At 39.0% G+C, this 13,667-nt stretch overlaps 2 long non-coding RNA genes across 2 annotated transcripts; both read right to left on the reverse strand.

Moving 5' to 3' along the window:
* Positions 1 to 558: 558 nt before the first annotated feature.
* LOC132333396 (uncharacterized) lies at positions 559 to 8,776 on the reverse strand. The gene is made up of 3 exons (XR_009488152.1): positions 5,391 to 8,776; positions 3,652 to 3,726; positions 559 to 2,577 (listed from the first exon to the last, which is right to left on the reverse strand). It is a non-coding gene; the product is annotated as an uncharacterized LOC132333396 (long non-coding RNA).
* A 2,144-nt stretch (positions 8,777 to 10,920) lies between these two features.
* LOC132333236 (uncharacterized) lies at positions 10,921 to 13,288 on the reverse strand. Its single transcript, XR_009488099.1, has 2 exons — positions 12,407 to 13,288; positions 10,921 to 11,308 (listed from the first exon to the last, which is right to left on the reverse strand). It is a non-coding gene; the product is annotated as an uncharacterized LOC132333236 (long non-coding RNA).
* Positions 13,289 to 13,667: the final 379 nt, after the last annotated feature.

Consider the following 13,667-nt stretch of genomic DNA (forward strand, 5'->3'; position numbering starts at 1 on the left):
CTGAAAGTAAATTATGCAGTCTGCTGCTGCTCACATATAAATACTTTGGCAGAAACGTTGGATTTCCTAATTTTCAGGTATTTTCCCTTTTTGTTAGTTTCAGGTAGGTACTGATGGTTAGTGGTTCTGTATTATCACATTGATGTTGCAAATGCTCCGCTGCACAATTTCATAAGCAAGCAGCTGACCAGGCACAGCAGCTGCCAAACCACTCTGCCCAAAGATAAATGCATGGTGTATTCTGTCACTAAAACAGTATCAGAAAAAAAAGAAAGTAGTGTGTGAGATTTCCTACTACCAATCTGTTTACAGCTGAATTGTAATGGTGACACAAGATACGACAGATGCTAGTTGAAATATACAGTTTGAACCAGTTTCCAGTAGTTTTTATATGACATCTATAAATATGCATTTTGCTTCTAAACATACATAGAACTATTTATACTATGTACTAGCCACAGTAGCAGCTTTCTAGTCATCAAGTGATGATAAAAATCAGCAAATTACAAAACAGTCGTTTGATATTGACCATTTCAATGTCACTGTTTAACAGTGTAGTGTTAAAACATTCAGATAGAGTATAACATAAAATGTAGATGTGAAATACTATGAGATATGGGGTACAGAGTATGCCATCTCAGTGTGTCTGAACAAGGCTCAAGACATTAGCAGCCCACACTTTATATCAGTATTTTGTAACTTGTACAAAATGAACTAATTAATTTCAAATCTGCAAACAAAAGTATTACTGATTTGCAGTTTGCACCACAGAAGTAGAAGTTAGGGGTTGTGATTAATGAGAAACATTGATTTTTCTGTAACAATCTAGTTGGACAAATAGGAATCTGATTTTTCAAAGTTTTTGTTTATCTGACACATAAGCATACAAAGATTAAGATTTTTTTTTTAATGGCTATGCTTGTTGAAGAGACAATATAGCACTGCCTAAAGTATTTTGTATTTCTTTTGCAGTGTCAAATTAAATTTTGCTCAAAACCAAAAAGAGATGAGGATAAAGGTGGTAGTAATTATCCCTTGTATTAGGAAATTCAGGACAAGCATTACATTGATATACAGTTCTCTTCCTTCACTATCATCTATGCATACAGCAAAATCTAAGCATTTACTTAGTTAATATAGACGTTAAACTGAACCTGAAAAAATGCCACTAGATATTTACTAATTATGTTCACAATGTGAAGATAGAATTTACCAGTAAACAAAAGTGAGTTATGAAAGGAATTCTTGGTTGCTATTTACTCCAACATTCTTTTGGTTTCAACATTTTCTGTTTCAACCACTTTAATTTTGTGGATGAGCTACTAGAAAAATATCTAGTCTGTGTCACAGGCTCTCATATCTTCTAGCACATTTTATGATGTATTTTTTGGTATCTTGCATGATTGCAGAAATGTGGATTACACTATATGAAGTAATGCTACATGATATGTGTGCTGGAAGTTCATTAATCTAGTGAAACATGCAGCACATCATCAACTTTCTGGTGTGTCATTTTAAAAAATATGCTTATACATTAGAAGTATTTACATTGTTGACAACTTTAAAATGGTGCCCACCTGGGTTCTCAAACCACTAGAAAAATATACTGTCACAAGCCAAAGACTTAAAACAGCTTCAGCTCTCAGCTGCTGAACAGAGCAGACCCTACTAATAAGGGTCATCCACACACTTTCCCACAGCCACTTGAGTTTCTGCAAACATTTGGACTCTGAAGAACATCTAGACAAACAGATTTCTATATGGCCTCCAAAACACTTGTCAGCCACTTGAAGTTTCACTTAAAGGGAAAAAAAAACCAAGGCAACAAAGAAGCAATTCTGATGATCCAGTTGATCACCATTTCCTGTGACAAACAGAAAGATGAACTCTCTGATTAATCAAGATCCAGAACTCTGAGTGATATTTGAGTTCCTTGACCAAACCAGGGAATCAAATCCAAAAATAAAAGACATGAAGAACAAGACATATAACATCAGTGCAACATGAACAGCAGAATTTTCCGTAACATTCAAGCAACTCTTTTTTCACAATGCTCATACTTCCAGGTGATTTTGAGGATCTTATAGGTGTATTTTGAGGGATGTAGATGGCATGGATTGTGGAGGCAGGGCCAAAATTGGGGCAGGATAATTACAGGTAGATTGATTATAAGCAGGAATGATAGAAAAGACAAAAACCATGCTTTACAGTTGGCTATCACCTGGGAAACAGTGACCCTAAATATTTACATAACTTTATACACACTTTAAATCAAGTCCAGTATATTCCTCTAGTAAGACATCCTACTTGCTAACCATGCCTTAGTGTACCTCCCTGTGCTTATCACCATCATGTACATGAATCATTTTACACAGAGCCCAAATTATTAACATGGAACTGATCCTCAGAGACTTACTCGTCCTGCTGTTTGGTTTACATAAGAAACACTGAACTGAAATTTTCAGTGCTGGTGATCTTCATGCTCAGCAGCAGAGATGCAACGTACTGGTCTCCCTCCTTGCTGGCCTTTGGCTGGCCAGTCCTCTTCATCTTGCTCATACACTCCTTCCTCTCCTCCTGAAGGATGGTTAGCAGAATAGTCATATTTCAGGCAAACTGTTTTGAACTGTTGCAAATAAAAAAATCTTATCACTAGAAATACTATGATAAGTTGGGAGCTCATTTCAAAAAGTTTTTCTTTATTTCAATTTTTATGAACTTTTGAAATAATTGCATGGTTTTCATCTGTGAATTTAGTCTAACCCAAGTGAGCAAAAATAAGTATGTCCATCTTACATATTTCTTTATTAAGAGGGCCTTCATTATGCCAATGAAAACAAATAGTGTGGGAAAGTTTTAGTGTGTGTATTTTTTTTAAGTACATTAGAAGCACAAACAGTAATTACATCCAGACAACCAATTAACTGATTAAATCTAAAAAAATAAAATTAAAAATAATAGGTAGCTCAGAATAAAACACATTGACTTTCCTTAACGCTGTTTGATCAGACAAGCTGTGAGAAGTAGCTGTGGAATCCATTATTAATAGATATGGGGACATATTTCACTCCAGACTTTTACTTCATTTTTACAAATGGCTTAATTGAAGTTTTCATCTATCAGAAGAGTTTACAGTGATGTAGAAGGAAATCCAACCTACATTAAGAAATAATTCCATAATTTCTTCAAAGTGTTGTTGTAATATTTCTGTAATATAAGAAATATCCTGCAGAAATCACCATGTTTTATCTCAGTTGTATCCTAAGTGAGCATAAATCTATAACAACTTTTTACATTCAGAACACATCTATTTATGCCTCTATGGAACAGTTTAACACAGATCTTATGTGGTCCTAAACAAAATAACATCTTTAATTTACAAGAAGAAGGCAAATTTTTATATCATCCAAATTTTTATATCATCCCACCAAAACCCATACATTTCTCTTTACTAAGATCTGAATGAAACAGATGCTCTTTCTCCTCCAAAGCACCTGGATTCCTCAGTATCAGTGACAAAGTACAAGGAAACTCAATAGAGACCCTAATTCAGACATTCCCTTCTCAGTATTTTATTTTAGGAATGTTCTCTACCCCATTCATAGTTGGTTTTGTTTCTAAAGCTAGATCTCATCTTAAATCAACGCTTACCCAGAAAGGGTGAAACTTATCCCATGTCTCCATTTGCTGAAGGCAGATCCATTATCAGTTCTTCTTTAGGGGGTCCTAAGGAAAATAATTAAACCAGAAGAAATCCAGACTTTCATTCTATCTTCCAGGCAGGGGAAGCACAACCTATTTTTGTAATACTAGTGTTGAATAAAAATATAACTAAAATACAGAGGAATTTTATTTTTAATCCCAATCTAATATACATACAGTGATGTATTTAATTATATGTGTACTGCTAGAAAACTTATCTTAACAATAGCAATTGCTTCTTTGATTTAAAAATAAGAATTTTAATCCACCCTTAGTGCAAGAAAAGGAAATATATACTACTACTTTCTGTCTGCTAATAACCCTGTCAAATTTAATGGGAATTTTGCCACAGTAACAGTTGCAAGCCAAGCTTCCTCAGTCTTACATTTGTCCCCAATGACCTCTTAAATCCCACCTGTAAACTCAGAAGCAAAGTGAAACAGCTTTCATGGCTTAGCAAAAAATGCCAACTGTTGGGTGAATTTTCAGGCTAAAACACTGAGCAAAATGGATATAGCTTTTTATCCAAATTAATACATTCCAAGTGGGTGGAAATCAGCAACCAAGAGCCTCTTCTTTAAACTCTGATTTATGCAGAACTCCCTACTGACTCCAACAAAGACAGCTGAATCAGGCCCTACATTCCTTCAAACACTGTCAGCAAGGGATTGGGTGTCTCTGCCTCTGTTTTCCATCCTAGTGTTCCTCTGGCTATGTGATGTCTCGGTTGATAGGGAGTTGCCCCATGATGCAGTTAAAATAATAAAATAGGTAATAGGAGACCAGGGATTAGACACTGAACCCACCACATTCCATTTGCAAGGCCCTTCCTTTGAGAAATAGCACTATGAGAGCATTGCATACAGCTCTGATAGAATCAATGATGAGGTTAAATAGGAAGGGACTTGTGAAAGTCCTTCAGTCCAGTTCCCTGTTCAGAGCAGGACCACCTTGAGAATGGGCTCAGGCTCTGTCCACATGAGTTCTGAATATCTCCAAGGATGGACACCCCACTTTTCTGGAGTAACCTACTCCATTGTTTCACAACCCTTGCTGTGACAATTTTTTCTTAACACTTAGTAGGAATTTCCTTTCCCTAGAATGTGTGCCTGCTCTTCATCCTACCACCCTCCAGAGTCAGACTATCTCCTCTATACCCTGAAGACAGCAGGAAGATCCTCTCTAACCTGTGCTTCTTACGTTTGGATGAACCCTCAGCTCAGAGAGCATTGCTCTAGCCCCTCACCACTTTGTGTTTCCTGCCAGGCTTGCTCCAGGTGTCAGTGGCTTTTGGGTTTATGGTTTTGGGTCTGGTTTTTCTGTGCCAGGGTGCCCAGAGTTGGATACAGCACTGCAGATGCAGTTTGTAAAGCACCAAAAGGTAAAGAATCCCTTCCCTGCAGTCCCATAGCACAGCCCATGTGCAGTTGGCCACCTCCACTGCAAGAGCGCCGCTGACTCACGGAGCACAGGGATGAGTCTCTGGCCAGTAAAGAGTTCAGAACAGCTCTGATCTGCACTTTCCTTTATTCAGTAACTTTCAAAAGGCTGACTTCATTTCCTCAGGTTTTCTAGATACCAGTAAACTGAGACAACCTCATCTAGAGTCTGAGATTTCTTACTGGGTATAAAATCATTTGGGGATTTCCCTCCCACTTTGTCTGTTCAAAGTATTAAAATTTACTTACTGAGGATCACTGGGTGGGTTTTTATCAGGTTCACAAGTTTCAGCAGCCAGCATAATTGCCTCCCAATGTCTATCAGATGCAAGGTCTTTATACACCACACTGGATGGAACATGATCCACTTATTAATACATACATCTTTCATGTATTGCATTGCACACTTCAGTACAGTTACTTGGAGAAATTCAGCCCACAGACATCAATAGGAAACTTTCTATTAACTCACAGAGTATTCTGCTTCATTTTTAGCCCCTTCTCATTTATGCATTGGCTCAACTCCTGGCAAACTGACTGATTTGCTGTATATAGATGCTTGATGGCTATTTTTTCAGGATAAAATCAGGTTGCCTTTACTCATAAGGAAACAGAAAAAAAAAATTGCAGTTAATTAAAAAATATATTCATTTTACCAGTAGCCAAATTAAGTAAAAGAAGCTATTTGAAGATTAGATTCCACATACTGTTGCTTAAAGTGGGAATGAGAAGGGACAGGAAGAAAGCTCTGTATGCTTCTTGGAGGCTGAAAATCGTTTTTACTCTCCTACAGAAAATTAAGATATAGGGATAGAGTTAAAATCTATTCAAGAACACTTGAAATGAGAGTAATTTTTACTAGTTTCTAGTACAAATTATTCAGATTATGTTTAAATGAGGGAAGAAATTCCAACAATAAAAAAATCTTTTCAGCTTTTTTTAAAACACAGAATTACTGCCTCTAGAAGTCCCTAATGGTTTACAAATTACCAACACCGAGTCCACCCAAAATTGCTTTTACTGTGATGAATGGGGTGGAGTTCAGAAGAGATTGAGCTGCTACATTTCTTTTTTAAATAGTCAGGTTTTGACACTTGACAAATTTGAAATCAAGATGTAGAACACTTTTTCTAGCCTCATGAACTACTTTCAATACCAAGAAAAATACCACAGAACTTCGGACAAATAAGAATGAAGGTCAAACAGGCAGAGTCAGCAGAGGAAATGTCACTTGAAACACATGAGGGACAGCCAAGGAAAAATACTTGACAGGAGATGCTTGGGAAAAAGGACATCTATATCTATCTATCTATGGATATATATTAAGGCTGACTTTTCCAACTCCTGTTCATCAGTAAAAGGCAGGAAGTGTGATTTTATGGCTGAAAAGTGGATGATGTCAATAAGGAGATTCATGGTGCCTTTTTAAGATAAGGAAATCTTTCAGAGGCTCCAGTCTGGACACATTTTATGATAAACTATTGGGAAAACAGTTTCCCTACAATGACCTGGAGAAGCTTCCCTTGGCACTACAAGCCTAGTCCAAGCCCAAGATATTTTTTTTCCTCCACTTATTTCAGTGGAGTTCAGACCATGCCCTGACTTCAGTGTGGTGAATGCTATTCCATCAGTTAAGCTAAGCTAGAACAGTGACATTTCTAAAAAAAAGCCTATTACATAGATTTGAAAGCTTTATGGAGAGCTGGAAACAATTCCTTCCATACAGTTGGCTACAAAGTCTTTGCTCCTGTTCAAAGTATGCAATCCTCTGCATTCATTGGTATATGAGGCTCTTTACCTACTTGGGGTTTTGTCACAAACAGTGACCTAACAACAAAAAGCCTGTGCAGTCTTTCTGACTAAATATTCAGAGTCCTGCACAGTGAAAACACAAAGCAAAATTCCAAAGGTGTTCTCTAAACCAAGAAATAACTGCTTTTTGAATTTACTCAAACTTGTAAAAAAGAAGTCTTCAGAATTCACATATGTATCATGCTCTAATACACATGTTCAAGAGTGTCAAATTCAGAGCTAAATGTCTTATAAAAACAACTGTACCATTGTATCAGTGTTGCAGATCACTGATGTGTATGTGCCAACAACAGTCATTCCCCATGGAATTCTGAAGAAGTTGTTTCTTCTCAGGCAGCTCAGCATTTGAAATCTAACTACTATTTTTTGTGTTATTTATTTTTGTTTGGTTTCCACCTTTCCCCCTATCACAAGCTCCATTTTAAGAGCAGTTGACTTAGGCAACCCTGGTAGCTACTTACCCTGCTTGGACAGGTTTGTTTCACAAGCTGTCCTTCCCCTTCCTGCAGTCAAAAACTATATAATACCATTTGCAAGTAAAAAATAAAGTTTAAACATTTTAATTTCAGTATTACCAATTATGCAATTGGCTACAACCATAATATGGGAAATGTTAGTTCTGTGCTTATCCGAATCCCACGCTGGATAAGACAGCTCTTCTAAAACATTTGGAACTAAATTCTGTTTACTGTGATTGAAGGACCAGAGCAGAAGGAAAACGTGAGGAATTTCTTCCATTCATGCAGGTGGGACGCAGCCCAGGAAGATGCTGCAGAATACAACAGAGCGTTAATCTGCAAATCCCAGCTATAAACCCATTGGAATCTGCACTGTTCAGCCCTGCTCCTGAGCTACCAGCAGCCAGCTGTGTGTCAAGAACATCTGGCAGCTGCCAGGTGTAGAAGCTGCCGTTCTTCAGATGATCAACAAAATATGTTCCACAGTTACCAGCACTTCTGCAAGAAAGCATCCAGCAGACAGTGTGGTGATTTAATTTATAAGGTTGTTCATACTCCAGGAGCTCTCAGAAAGCCCGAGAAAGACTGGCCTTTTACAGTGGATGAACAGGACAGAAAGCAAGCTCCAGACAACTGGCCACTGCCTTTGACACCAGGTCTAGGCAAGGTGCAGCATTGGAAAGACATTTGAACAGCAAGGCAGAAACACATGCAGCAAGTAGCTCATCTCTTGGGTTACTCCAGAACTTCATTTGCCATAACAGGATCTCACAGCTTTTGGATAGGGCCTCTTACACAGTCATTTTAAAACCTGTTTTCCTTGTCAACAGCCTCATTCTTCTCAAACTACAAAAAGGGAAGAGAATAATTATAAGGGTGGCAGAATGCATCTCATTATTAGGGATTTTAGCAAGTATTTATCAGTTAGACTCAGATTTATGGAGGTGACTGAGCACTGGAACAGGTTGTGCCATAGGGGCTGTGGAGTCTCCATCACTGGAGATATTCCAAATCCTGGGCACCTGGCTCTAGGTGATTCAAAGGAATCTATTCAATCACTCCTCTCTGATACTTCTATGGGACACAGTGTTTCAACAGATATTCTGTTTCAGAAACCCACAATCGCTGAGTTTGAATCCATACTGGCCAATTTCCCTGTTCTCCTAAGCACAAGAACCCTGCAGTCCTATTTTGACTCACATGTTAAGCTGTGTTAAGCTCTTAAATAACTACATCTGCTCCTTGAGGAAGGTGCTGGAGCATATGCCTGGAATTGCAAGGTTATGGGACTACTACACAGACTGGATGCAGAGAGCTAACAAATGGAACCCACAAAGAATAACAGCAATACCACAAAGGAGGCCAGGAAACGTGTGTCAGCTCAGCCCCAGTGCCTGCACTGCAGTGCTGGAGCAGCAGTGCTGGGTTGGGCCCACCTGCAGAACTGCCAGGGGTCACACAGGGTGCCCAAGCAGCAGCAGACCCTGCTCTGCTCAGGCTCACACACCCCCAAGGCAGGGCCTGCCAGCTCATTGAGTAAAGCAACTTCTGTACCAGCTGCCTGCCTGTGTGCTTTTTACAGGTATACAGATAATTTTGTTTCAACATTGCATGTCTTACCTACATGTGTACACAGGGATGATTTTGATTTAGTTTGACTGTTGACACTGCTGTTCAAGAGAAGAGTTAAGAACAAGTTAAACTCCCTGGCTGATGAATTGGTCACAGCTTCCCACAGGGACTGCTCAGACATCCGCAGTGATAAATAGTCAAAGCCTCTGCTGGCTCAGCTCATGTTTATTAGAACTATCTGCTAATGACCTAAAGGGAACAATCTTGAGAAGTGTAGGAAGTAGTTTCCCCAGCTATTGGTTATTGTAGCATGCATCGCTGAGACAGGCAAATAATCTCTAGCAAGAGCACTGCAGGAAGACGGAGTTACATTTTATGAAGGATTTTACTTTTCACATTTGGTTTCCTTCCAGTTTGGAAGGAAACTGAGATACTTAAGTTTTCCACAAAAGAAAAATCACGTGGGGAAAAAAGGCCAGATTTGGATCTTCTAAACTGTTTTGTTTCAATTTTGACTTTTTAGAGCTGCAAAAGTTTACAAACCAAGGCTCATTTTAAAACAAAAGGTTCCAGTCAAAGAGTGTTAAAATGTTTTCATTCTTGGAATGTTTCCATTTTTCTCCAATAACTAAATATGAAGACAAACACAATTCTGTGAAGGATTTTAGAAGAACTGTATTTTTTCAAATGGAAAACTGTCAACATTTTCTTTATTGACCCTATACTCTCTTTATTCCCATTCATTTTCTTCTAAATATTAGTCCAAAGTATTCTAGAAGAAAATGAAAATGTTTCTAGTGGGAAGTTTGAAAAGAGCAACTAACTTCTGAAAAGTGAATCCTCTATCTACATTTTTTTTATATCCTCTGCCTAAGCAGAAACAGATGATGTCTCTTACTAGTCACCCTATCTTCTCCAAGGACATGACCAAGTCATTTATGTTTAAAATACAGATTCCAGGAAGCAAAGAAAAAGACGAGAACTTACCCATTAACTATTGCTAAATGTAGCTTGTGCTGCACACCTGGATTACAACCTCAGTAACTTGAGCAACGAACCAGGGAAATACAGGAAAAGAAAAAGTTTCCATTCTGATCCTGTAGGTTCTTGCCTGTTTTCCACCTCATGAAAGCTGCACAGCACACAAAATGGCCAACTGGCAAGTTTAAAGGAGGAACCCAGTCATCTGACAGGCTCCTTATGTCCCACAGCTTCCACAGGCCCAAACACTGTTAGACACGCTCCACAACATGGCACGTGCCACAGAACACACACAGAGCAGCACTGCAGTTAGGACTGGCTTCTGCTGGTGTTTCTACAGCCCTGGCTGCAGTTTAAGTCACTATGACATTGACACCAACACCCTGGTGAAGACCTTTGAGGGCACAGCAAATAAATGTTTGCTACACAGATTTGAGATTTTTCTTCATGTACAGATTTTAAAGCTGGGGGTACCATTTGGCCTTCAATTAAAGTCAACATATAAAGGAAATTTCACTTAGAGACCTTCATTGGCAAGAACCCCAATCCCTGAAAAGGTTTCTCTATAGAAAGAGAAGAGGAGCAGAAGGAAGGAGAAGTTACCAGAAGACTTTTGGTTTTTACAGAATACTAACACTGTCCTTAAACGTATGGTGATGAAGTGTTACATAAACGTACGTGTGGTGTAAGACCACTAGAGGGGAGTAAAGTAACTTACAAGTGAATGTTTCCTCTACTCGGTTTTGCTGTACAAATTTCATTTGCACATGGTAATTAACAGCTATAGTAAAGCCAGAGTATTAAAGAATTGCATTTGCTTAACATTCTAAGCAAAGTTGATTAGATAATTACAGTATTTCTGTACCATTGTCCTCTCTCACTAGGCTGCAGGCTGACAGGGAACATTCGTCATCTGGATGAAGCCAGAACACCAGGGAGGGCATTCAGCCAGAACATTTGGCAAAAGACATGTATTTCTTTACTTGTATTCAGATTTACAAAGAAGCAATGCTGCATGATGGAAACAGACTCATTTTACCAAGTGTGAAAAAGGCACTGGGCTCAAAAGCTTGCTTGGTAGGTAAGCATGTACAAGAAGGAAATGAAGAACCTTGGTTCTCACACGGGTCACCATCAAAGTCTACACAAGAGTAAAATATTTACCCAAGCAACGAGAACAGAGAGGCCCATGATTAATTTGCAAGTGCAAATTAAGTTCTGCATCAGAATGCTGGGTGAAATCTCACTACAGCTGCAAGTAATGTGCTCCTGTATCACTGCCAGGTTGCCATCGCCTCCATTGTAAGCCATCCACACTGTGGGAGACAGGACTGCACAGTGAATCTGCACAAAAGAGAAAAATAAATTTCAATGGGAAATCTTAGCAACTCCCACAGAACAAAGGGAAACATGAGAACAGAGTTCCAACAGAAGAAGAATAGCTTTGACAGCAAATTTTAAGGATGAATGACTGAAAAATATATATATATGTGACTGTGTATCTCAATACTTCTGAGAAGGGTACCCAGCTTGAGATTTTATGGGAAAGGGGACATGATACAGCAGTAAATAGATCTTCAAACCTCAGAGGAAAATTCCACCTATAAAGTAAAGTAAGAGATACAGGACAAACGCGATATGAAATTGCAAAGGTGGTAAGTAAAGCCTGGGAATGCAAGCAAGCCAGAGATCTCCTTAGTTGCATATCCACAGGTGATATGTAGGGAACTTGAATTTAATCATAGCAGTCTTGAAAGGCTTTCACAATCTGACAGAGCATTTTGCAAAGATTGCAGTAATTCTGCAGAATGGACAACTGGCTGAACCAGACTGAAAACTATCAAGAATGGTAGGACCAAGACTGTTGGGTCTAATTTTTTTTCTATTTATCATTTGCAAGATAAATCAGCCAAAGAAAAACTAGGGAGCACAAATACAGCACACAGAAGAATACCACTGCATTCTGCTATTTTGGGGATGTTGTTAAAAAAAGTTTAAGTTAAATAGTGCCAAACTGCAACACTACTAGAATAAAACTTGATCTGGCTCCTACAGCATAAACACAGTGCTGAAAAAGGAATCATCTGAATCAAAACCACGTAGCATCAGGTAATCAGTTGTTAAATAAAGCAGGTAAATTCTTTCAGCCATATAACCTAGTGGGTAAGAATACATGACAGGCTTATTTTAAGAGATTCATTTAGTGACTCCACTACAATCTTGGCTCAACTATCCAAATCCAAGCACACATATTGCAACATTACATCCCCCTTGCTGACTGGTGTCAGCTGTCCAATTTCAGGAGTTGCCACCCCCTATGCTACTCTTAATTGCTTCATTCTTTCCTACTGACATTGGAAGGAGGAGGGCTGAGGAACACTTTTGACTAGGAGCTGTTGATTCTTGGGCTAAGGATCATCTTACACCTTCAACTTTACTCACCAGGGAATGATTGCTGCTATTTCAAGGTAGATCTCCCCTCTTGGCCTCTACTACTGATTTTCATTAAGCAGAACATAAAATCTCCTTGGCAGCTCTGGGGCTCTCTGGAGTTATCACTGCAACAAGACACACAGTAAACATTAGGTGAGCAAGGATTTAACTGAATCATTACCTACCTTCACATTCTCCCACATATTTCAGTTTTGGTCTCTGAGGTTGCCCAATATGACACAACTGAAAGAGCAAGACAAGAGTAGTCAGTCAAGTGGAAGGTCCCTCCTCATGAGTGTGGCTCCAGCTTCAAAATTAATATGTAGGATCAGTAAATACCTCACTCTGCATTGAAACCACTGAGCTTTCAAACACAGGGAATTTGTTAAAAGCTGTGGAAATTCAAGTTAGAGTTACGTACACAACACTGAACAAAGCAACAGAAATGTGTTACAAAAAGTTACATTTTAGAATTTTAAAAGCAGTTTGCACATTGTCACTAACTGTGCCATTTAGGGGAGCAACTACAGAGAATCTTTTGAACCCACCTCAGATGGAGTATTTGGAAAAGTTCCATTTGGTCCACAGCAATGAGATGATGGGCCCTTAGCTGCTGTCTGAATGGCCAGGGATGTCCTGGATAGCTGGATGTTTACTTGTACAGATGAAATCTGTAAGCTGGGTCAGAGTCTCAACTTGCCCAATGATTGAATCAGTCTGATGTATTGGCTTAAACACTTAAACATCTTACATAGAACTAAATATGCTTCTTTTTTACCTTGTGGAATTTGGGAAAATGTTGAAGCTAACCAGAAACAGCCACTCATTGGAAAAAAAAAAAAGGAAAAAAGCCTCCACATGGAGTTTAGAGGACAACTAGTAAAAACTTTCCTTTGCAGACAAGGCCACAGCTATTTCCTCAGCTAAGAGCTCGGAATTTGGCCCTTGAACTTAACCACGGCCCGTGTTTGTTTAGGCACCAGCGGTCTCTCATGGCCTCAGTTTGCTCCCACTGATGATGACAAACCCCACCTCAACTCAAGAGGAAGTGGGGTTGGATTTATGGGCAACATGAAAGCCACCAAGAAATTCAGAAGTCTCTTGTTAGAGTGCCTGTGAGAGTCTCAAGTCACAACCCAGGCCTGCATACCAAGGGCCAAAATGCATTCTGCCTGGCCAGTTGTCCTGGAATATGAACATGCAGGACATATTTGTAAAGGAAGTTAAGCACATTTGTCTTCAGAGTCTGTACTATTTCCCCTTAAAACTC

The sequence above is a fragment of the Haemorhous mexicanus genome, chromosome 13 (genome assembly GCF_027477595.1).
Source record: "Haemorhous mexicanus isolate bHaeMex1 chromosome 13, bHaeMex1.pri, whole genome shotgun sequence".
In the NCBI taxonomy this organism is placed as follows: Eukaryota; Metazoa; Chordata; class Aves; order Passeriformes; family Fringillidae; genus Haemorhous; species Haemorhous mexicanus.